This window comes from Pteropus medius, unplaced genomic scaffold, assembly GCF_902729225.1.
Source record: "Pteropus medius unplaced genomic scaffold, Ma_sr-lr_union100, whole genome shotgun sequence".
In the NCBI taxonomy this organism is placed as follows: Eukaryota; Metazoa; Chordata; class Mammalia; order Chiroptera; family Pteropodidae; genus Pteropus; species Pteropus medius.
This window is the reverse complement of record NW_024343622.1, coordinates 1-7144: the sequence shown is the minus strand read 5'-3', so window position 1 is coordinate 7144 and position 7144 is coordinate 1. Positions and strand designations below refer to the sequence as shown.

Below are 7144 nucleotides of genomic sequence, written 5' to 3'. Positions count from 1 at the left end.
TTTTTTTTTTTTTTTTTTTTTTTTAATTGTTTATTTTCCTTCACTTACAATTCTATACTGTAGTTTCACAGTAAGGAAATAAAACAGAGTCAAGACACATGAGCCAGGAGAACCAATGTTCTCAGGTCTGGGATCTGAGAGAAATAAGGACATACTTCATGCGAACATTGCTGACCTTTGAAAGAGGTGTGTGTCATCACAGATTCACTGACAAGCTTGAAAGAACCCATCTAAAATATAGCTTTAAATCTATATCACGTAATTGGGCCAAGCACTCTACAGAACATTATAAATTCTATAAATATCTTGTCCATAGAATGAATTTATTGAAACACTTTTTTGTGTAGATTTATCTATTAAATGTAAAAATTGTTACCAGGATTTTTGTAATTGCTGTAGTGGTTTGTTTGGGGTTTTTTCTGTTTTTCTGTTTTTTTTTTTTCCTTTCCCTTAATATATGGAAGCCTCACATGATAGTAACGGCCCTGGACCTCTCTAAACCCCTGAGAAACGGCAAGAAAAACATTATCTTCCTCAAACAGATGAAGACATTGTGTGAAAAGTGCACCGATGTCACATTATAACAGTCAGAGAACGCACTAGAAGACCATGGGAAGCGGGGAAATCGCAGGTACCCATGCAGGATGGCGAGGACAGTGGTGCGGATACGGCTTAATTGTAAGACCGCCTTCCGGGTGCGGTTTCCATGACAACTGTCCAGGCAGACGTCCGAAGTACCTAGAGCCCGAAAATAGTGAATGCGGTGAGTATTAATAGGGAAGAAACTCGGAGTTCGCTTATTAAAAAATATCCCTCGATACAGACAGTATACAATATTTGGGCATCTCTTAGGTGCCATGAAGTCCGGTTTCTCTGCTCCGGAGTCGTAGGGTAAATGACTTTTCTCTCCATGATGTCCCCATATGCTACAAGACCGAGATGAATGTCAGTTCCTACCCTTCCTCACGCCCGACTCCATGGCACCAAAGGACCCGCGTAACCTAGAGTTTCCATCTTTCCAGTTATGAAAAGCGCGAGCATCATCGCCTTTGTGTCTTCACGTGGGTGTTTGTTAGTGCTCAGGACCCGGCTGACCGCTTGGAGAGCCTTCTATGGATTTCTGGGCGGCAGTTCCCACGACGACCACGTGGCCTAACGGATAAGGCGTCTGACTTCGGATCAGAAGATTGAGGGTTCGAATCCCTTCGTGGTTAACTTTAGCTGCTGCGCATTTCTATGAAAATCGACGCCATTTTCCATACAGGGGTCTGTGGTCACCGGTCACCGGCCTTTCCCTTTTCCCCGTCTATTTTAAAGAGGCCATTCGGGGGCGAAGGGAGGCTGGAAGTCAACTGAAATAAGGCCGCCCAATAATTCGGGGGCTCAGGAGTTCTCCCCAGAGCTGCGTCGGGAGCGCCTGGGTTTCATTTCACAGGCCCGGCTTGTCGTGGGCCACCGGGAGGAGGGAATTCGGACCCGCTAGCCGAGCTCTGTCCAACCGCCGAGGCCACCTCTCCGTCGCTTCCGGCCTGCGTCGCGGTCCTTCGAGTCTGTGCGACGGGTCTTCCCCGTCCCCTCCTTCTCCGCCTTCCTTCCTTCCTGCGGCTGCGTGGCCGTCCAAGGGATGAGCACGGCTTGTGTTCAAGCCTCGATTACCGAGCAGGACTCAGGGCGGTTGACGGAGCCCAAGCGTGTCGGGGCTGAATGCAGACAGCAGCGCGGAGCAGACGGCCGCGCCCGTCGCGCCGAGCGCCGCAGCCAGTGAGGACTGAAGAGCTGTCTCCACGGCCGGCTTCGTGGCGAAACATGGGGTGTTTGGTTCCAGGTCCGAACGTTGATTCAAACGTGGAGGCCGTGGGTGTTTTTCCCAGGTCAAAGCGCTGGATGTTAAAACGGGGTAACGACCCCTCTTCCTCCCCCGGGCCCCGCAGGCCTCGCGGGTGACGCCGGTGTCCCGCAGCCGTCCGTGACGTCCAGACTGTGCGGAGAGAACCAGGAGGCTCAGAGCTCCTATCCACGTAACGGGTTCCCCTTCTCTGCCCTTCGAGGTGAGGGACAGAGACAAAAGTGCCCCAGACCCACTTCTCCACTTTGAGACGGCACAAGACTTTGGCACACTTTTCCGTGATGTGTATTCACAGGAGTGACGGACACCCTGGGTTTATTCTGCCTGGACAAAGTTTCCATCGCTCCCTGCCACCGCCACACACACACGACACACCTTGCAATGTTTATTTTATAAATACCTGTTCAATGTTTACAGTGTGCACAGTTGGAGAGACAAGGGCATAAAAGGGTGGTACACCTAGAAGTTTCTTCTCAGAGAAGGTAAAGTGGGGAGCAAGTGACAGGAGGGATAAGGCTGCTCCGGTGTCTGCACCAATTATCTCTGATTCTTTAATGGAGAAAAATCAAAACACACAAAGCACACCCCCCAGTTCCTGAAGACCGGCTCGGGCTTCCAGCCGGCGGCATCACCTCCCAGGTTTTTACTTCCAAGGTTAAATGGGTCAAAGTGCGTAAGCCAGTTTGGAACCACATGCCATATATCGTTAGGGAAATGTTGAAAAACAGACATTACTTCAAAACTTGTGCTTCTTAGGCCTCCATCCGCTGGCTTATCACGAGTGTACAGCGGTCCCCAGGTATCAAAAGTCGCAAGCCCAGTGGCAGGAGGTGAACATGTTAGAAAGACTTCACCACCTCAACCACTTGATCTAAAAGAACTTGGTTCTTGTGAACCTTCATAAGGAAGGAACAGTTGGGTTTGTCTGGCCTCTACCTCAGTTTCCTCATCTGTAAAACAGAGACAGGCGATAAGAGGGACAAGTGTCGGAGAGGTAACCTCGACCGGCCCTGCAAATTCGGGTAACCGACAGTTTCCCCCGCCCCTTGCTGTAGTTTACTTTAAAGTGAAAACAGGTGACAGGTGAGATTTTATAGAATTATGTGCTTTAAAAAAGAAAATGTACGTGGCAGAAGATGATCAAAGAAGGAAAAACAGGCTGCGCGCTTGGAAAAGATCTTCGATTTAAATTCAGCTAATTTGCAAAGAGGAGGACGATGCTTTCGTTTGCGGATTCCCGGGAAAGGAGTAGTCGATCTGGGTGTTGCAAAAGTATTTTGCCAGAAAGGAGCGGAGACCGTCCTGGCAAAAGGAACGACTTAAGCGAAGGCACAGGGTGTGGACCGCGTCTGCTCCCGGGGGCCGACGAAGCTCGACTTCGACGCGCAGGCGGGGCGGGTAGCGGGTGGGAAGGTGTCAGGAAAGAGCGCCTTGAACCTGGAAATGTGCCTGGGATTTAAAAGGCAAAGAATATTCGACAACGCCGCGGGCCGCGGAGCTTCCGACCTGCCGGGGCGAGGCGCGCGGGAAACGGGCCTTGGGAGCAAACGCCCTCGCTGCGTGTCACCCGCAGCCACCGTTTACGAGGCAGGAGAGAGGCCATACTGAACCCCCTCTACAAATCGAAGTTTGCTGGGAATGAGAACGTTTCGCGTTGTTTTTCTCCTACAGCCCCTGATATCCGGTTCACAAAGCACTAAAACTGCAGGGGCGAAAAGGTACCTGGCGCGAAGGTGGACGACGAGGGTGGGATTCGAACCCACGCGTGCAGAGCACAATGGATTAGCAGTCCATCGCCTTAACCACTCGGCCACCTCGTCACCCGTGCACCGGTCTCCTGAAAAGTATTATATTTCGTTACTCGACAGAATTCTATTTTTGCAAATCCTATTCCTTTGGCATGTTTTCATTAATGAAAATGATGTCTCCGCTTGTATGAATGGCCCTCCTGCTTTGATAAAGGAACAAAAAATAAAGAAGAGACTGCAGACTGGGGAGAGAGAATTATGTGACACGATGAAGGTGTTAGCTAATGCTGCTGTGGTAATCATATTGCAATATATAAATGTTTAAACCAACATGTTGTACACCTTAAACTTACACAATGTCATATGTCAATTATATCTCAATTTAAAAAAAGTCCTCATTGTAGCGTTTGTCTTATATTGGGCGACTCTGGGGAGGGTTCAGGGAAACATGGCTTTGTTCTGTGTTGGAGGCTGTCAGGACGGGTGGGCATAATTATGTGATATCTTAATAAATTTTATCTAAAGAAGCAAAGAATAGAATGCAGCTAATGCTGTAAAACTAGTGGTCCCTCCTTTGAGTTGATGGATGTTTGGTTTCTTTGCACTTTGCAGTGACATTTTATCATTTGTTATTAGGCAAGATTATGAAATGTTTCGTTGTTGTTGTTTATTTGTTTCTGTCTCATTTCATCGCCATCAGGGAGTGGCTTTGTCCGATGCTCCTGTTCTGTGAGACTGTTCATGTTCAAAGGAAGAATCGCTCGGCCTAGCAATTCTCAGCAGCAAGAGTGAGGCACCGAATGTTGAAGGGGGACTAAGTGCAAGTCTAGGGGGGGATGTCTGTACAGCCAAGCGTGTGCCCTTGGTTTGACAAGGTCACCAAAACTGCGATCTGGAGCCCAGGTGCTAGCCATCCCATCATGAGGCACTTGAAGCTGGGTGTCCCTGGAAGGCCGATGGGTGCTCCTAGCAGGTGGGTTCACAGTCGTGCAGACAGCCTGGTAGCTCGAGGAGTTTGAGCAGAGTCCCCAGTGGACACAGACAGGAGACTCTAGCACGGACACAGCCGCTCCAGTCTTCGGAAGCTGGAGGAACAATTTAAGTGGCTCCAGGAAGGAAGGACCTGACTTGGGGGCTGCAAAACATAAACTCTTAATCACTGGGGCCGGGACCTTCCTGACCAAGCTCTGAGGACCTCTGGGCAAAGGGGACATCAAGTGTAAGGGGCAGCAGGGCTCAGGTTCAAGACAGTTTTCTCGCGTCCAGTGGCCTTTGGTTACACTGGTTTTTGATTGGAAGTAATTGGCAGCACTTGCAGACGGACGGCACAGCTCTGGGGTGGACCAGTGACCGAGGAGGGCCAGGAGGTGAAATCGCCAAGATGGTGCTCAGGTCCCAAGGAGATGAGGACTCAAGTGGCGGCATTCAGAGGACAGACGGCTGACCACGGGGCCCTCCGTGAGGAGCTTCCTAGCGCAGGCCCCGCGTGTGTTCTCGCATCGGGCCGACACGTGCAGAAGCCGCTCCAGAGGAGAAAAGATTGGCGGGAAGGGTCCCTGACACGTGACCTGTTAAAACCCTGAGGTCGCAAATAAGATCTGTCTGGCTGGGCCGGGGAGCTCGCACAGAGTAGGTGTCAAGAGAGTGAATACTCTACAAGGACACAAAGATGACATAAATAAGACACTTTTCAGAGGTCCCAGGAAAGAGTAGGGGGTTGTGCGATGCTCCTCCGGAGCGGAGGTCGCCAACGGGGCAGCCGTGTGCACGGACCCGGGTGCACTGAGGATTGGGGGGGGAGGGACGCAGGAGGATGGCCCCAAAATCAGGGTAGGTCCCACCGAGATTTGAACTCGGATCGCTGGATTCAAAGTCCAGAGTGCTAACCATTACACCATGGGGCCGCGCGAGACACGCGGCATCTGTGGATGATCACTACAGAGCACCGCGTTCTTATGCTTTTAACTTAAAATGTATTGATTCATTTAAAAATCTACTGTATCACAGATAGTGGAGGCTCCATGATAACCACCACGACCTGGGCTCACACGCACTGGAAACTTCTCAGGACCCACTGCCTGTTAGAAATGGATGGAACCCGAACCCAGAACTCTGGTCCCCGGTGTGAAACGTGAACACTTAGGCGACCGGGCGACAATCTGATTCTGCAGGATCTGAGAGGACTCTGGTCCAGGGAAGGCGAATGGGCAAGAGAGGGTGAGTGTGAGTTCCAGAAGAAGACGTAGGACGCTGTCGTGCGGGATAGTGGGAGAAGGAGGGTGTGTTGCTGCACAAGGGCGCAGGTGTCCACAACCTCCTCCAGGTGCGACCGCGATTTAAAGGAAGAGGAAGAAACTAAAATGGTAAGAGGTCCCACCGAGACTTGAACTCGGATCGCTGGATTCAAAGTCCAGAGTGCTAACCATTACACCATGGGGCCCACAGGTTCCCTACCCCACGTTTTCGCAAAGGTGTTAGCAATGCGTCCTGTGCGCTAGTTTGGGGTGATTTCTGTCCCGGATGCGCCACGGAAAAGAAACGCAACAACTCCGACGGTCGAGTAGCCAAGCGAAACCTCACCTTTGCTTGGAATTTTTCTCAGGCCCACGAAGGCTGGAGTGCCAGCGTTTCTCGCAAGACCAAAACGGTGCGTTCCCCTAATTCCTAACCTGGTCGTGAAGCTTCTCTACCTACGGGTTTACAGAGGAAGGTGTCAACGCTTAATCTCTTAGGATATCGATTCCAAGTCATCACACATGCTCAGGAGTAGAATAAATGCACTGGATGTGCCCACATTTTTAGAAGAACGTCAAGCGGAAGAAATTAGAGGCAGGTGACGTTTCGGAAGTCAGCTCTTCGCTGCATTTCGGATACGAAGAGCAATTCAGAGAATTAAAGCCTGAGCATCTTTATAATGGTCTCAGAAACCACTCGTGTTTTCCCAAAAACATCTTCAAAGATTTTCTATACCTACTGTTACCCTAAGGGACTAGAACTATCTGCTTCCAATTTTATGGAGAAATATGATAGCCAGGAAAGCTGTGTTTCGTGTAGTTTTTGTGTGTGCTTGAATTTCGAGTTGGTCCACCAGGTATACCTGGGAAGAAAACGCAGCTCCGTAGCCGGCAGGATTCGAACCTGCGCGGGGAGACCCCAATGGATTTCAAGTCCATCGCCTTAACCACTCGGCCACGACTACGTGACTGCAATGAAGGTCTGCATAAATTCTCATGAGGAATAGTATTTATCCTGTTACAAACGGGTTTGTCTGTATTGCTCTAGAGTGTCTGTCATCGTTTGTAAAAAGATGAAGATTTGGGAGATCGAGATGTAGATTACCAAAGTTATAACAAGTTCCAATACAGACGCACGAGATACACATTCCCATCCATAACAGGTGCGCTGGTCCCCAAATCTGACAGTCACGAGATGCGCGGAAGTAAAATGAGTAGCATTTACCGAAGATAGGAAGTAGATATTTCTAACGAATTACCTTGAGGAGTCTCAAACCTCCTGAGCTGGTCCAGAGCCCCTAATCTGACGATGTGAT

At 50.0% G+C, this 7144-nt stretch overlaps 5 non-coding genes across 5 annotated transcripts; 1 reads left to right on the top strand and 4 right to left on the bottom strand.

Moving 5' to 3' along the window:
- Positions 1-1141: 1141 nt before the first annotated feature.
- Positions 1142-1214, top strand: TRNAR-UCG (transfer RNA arginine (anticodon UCG)). Its single transcript has one exon. It is a non-coding gene; the product is annotated as a tRNA-Arg (tRNA).
- Positions 1215-3584: 2370 nt separating this feature from the next.
- On the bottom strand, positions 3585-3666 carry TRNAS-GCU (transfer RNA serine (anticodon GCU)). The gene has a single exon. It is a non-coding gene; the product is annotated as a tRNA-Ser (tRNA).
- A 1760-nt stretch (positions 3667-5426) lies between these two features.
- Positions 5427-5498, bottom strand: TRNAQ-UUG (transfer RNA glutamine (anticodon UUG)). Its single transcript has one exon. It is a non-coding gene; the product is annotated as a tRNA-Gln (tRNA).
- Positions 5499-5962: 464 nt separating this feature from the next.
- Positions 5963-6034, bottom strand: TRNAQ-UUG (transfer RNA glutamine (anticodon UUG)). The gene has a single exon. It is a non-coding gene; the product is annotated as a tRNA-Gln (tRNA).
- Positions 6035-6711: 677 nt separating this feature from the next.
- Positions 6712-6793, bottom strand: TRNAS-UGA (transfer RNA serine (anticodon UGA)). The gene has a single exon. It is a non-coding gene; the product is annotated as a tRNA-Ser (tRNA).
- Positions 6794-7144: the final 351 nt, after the last annotated feature.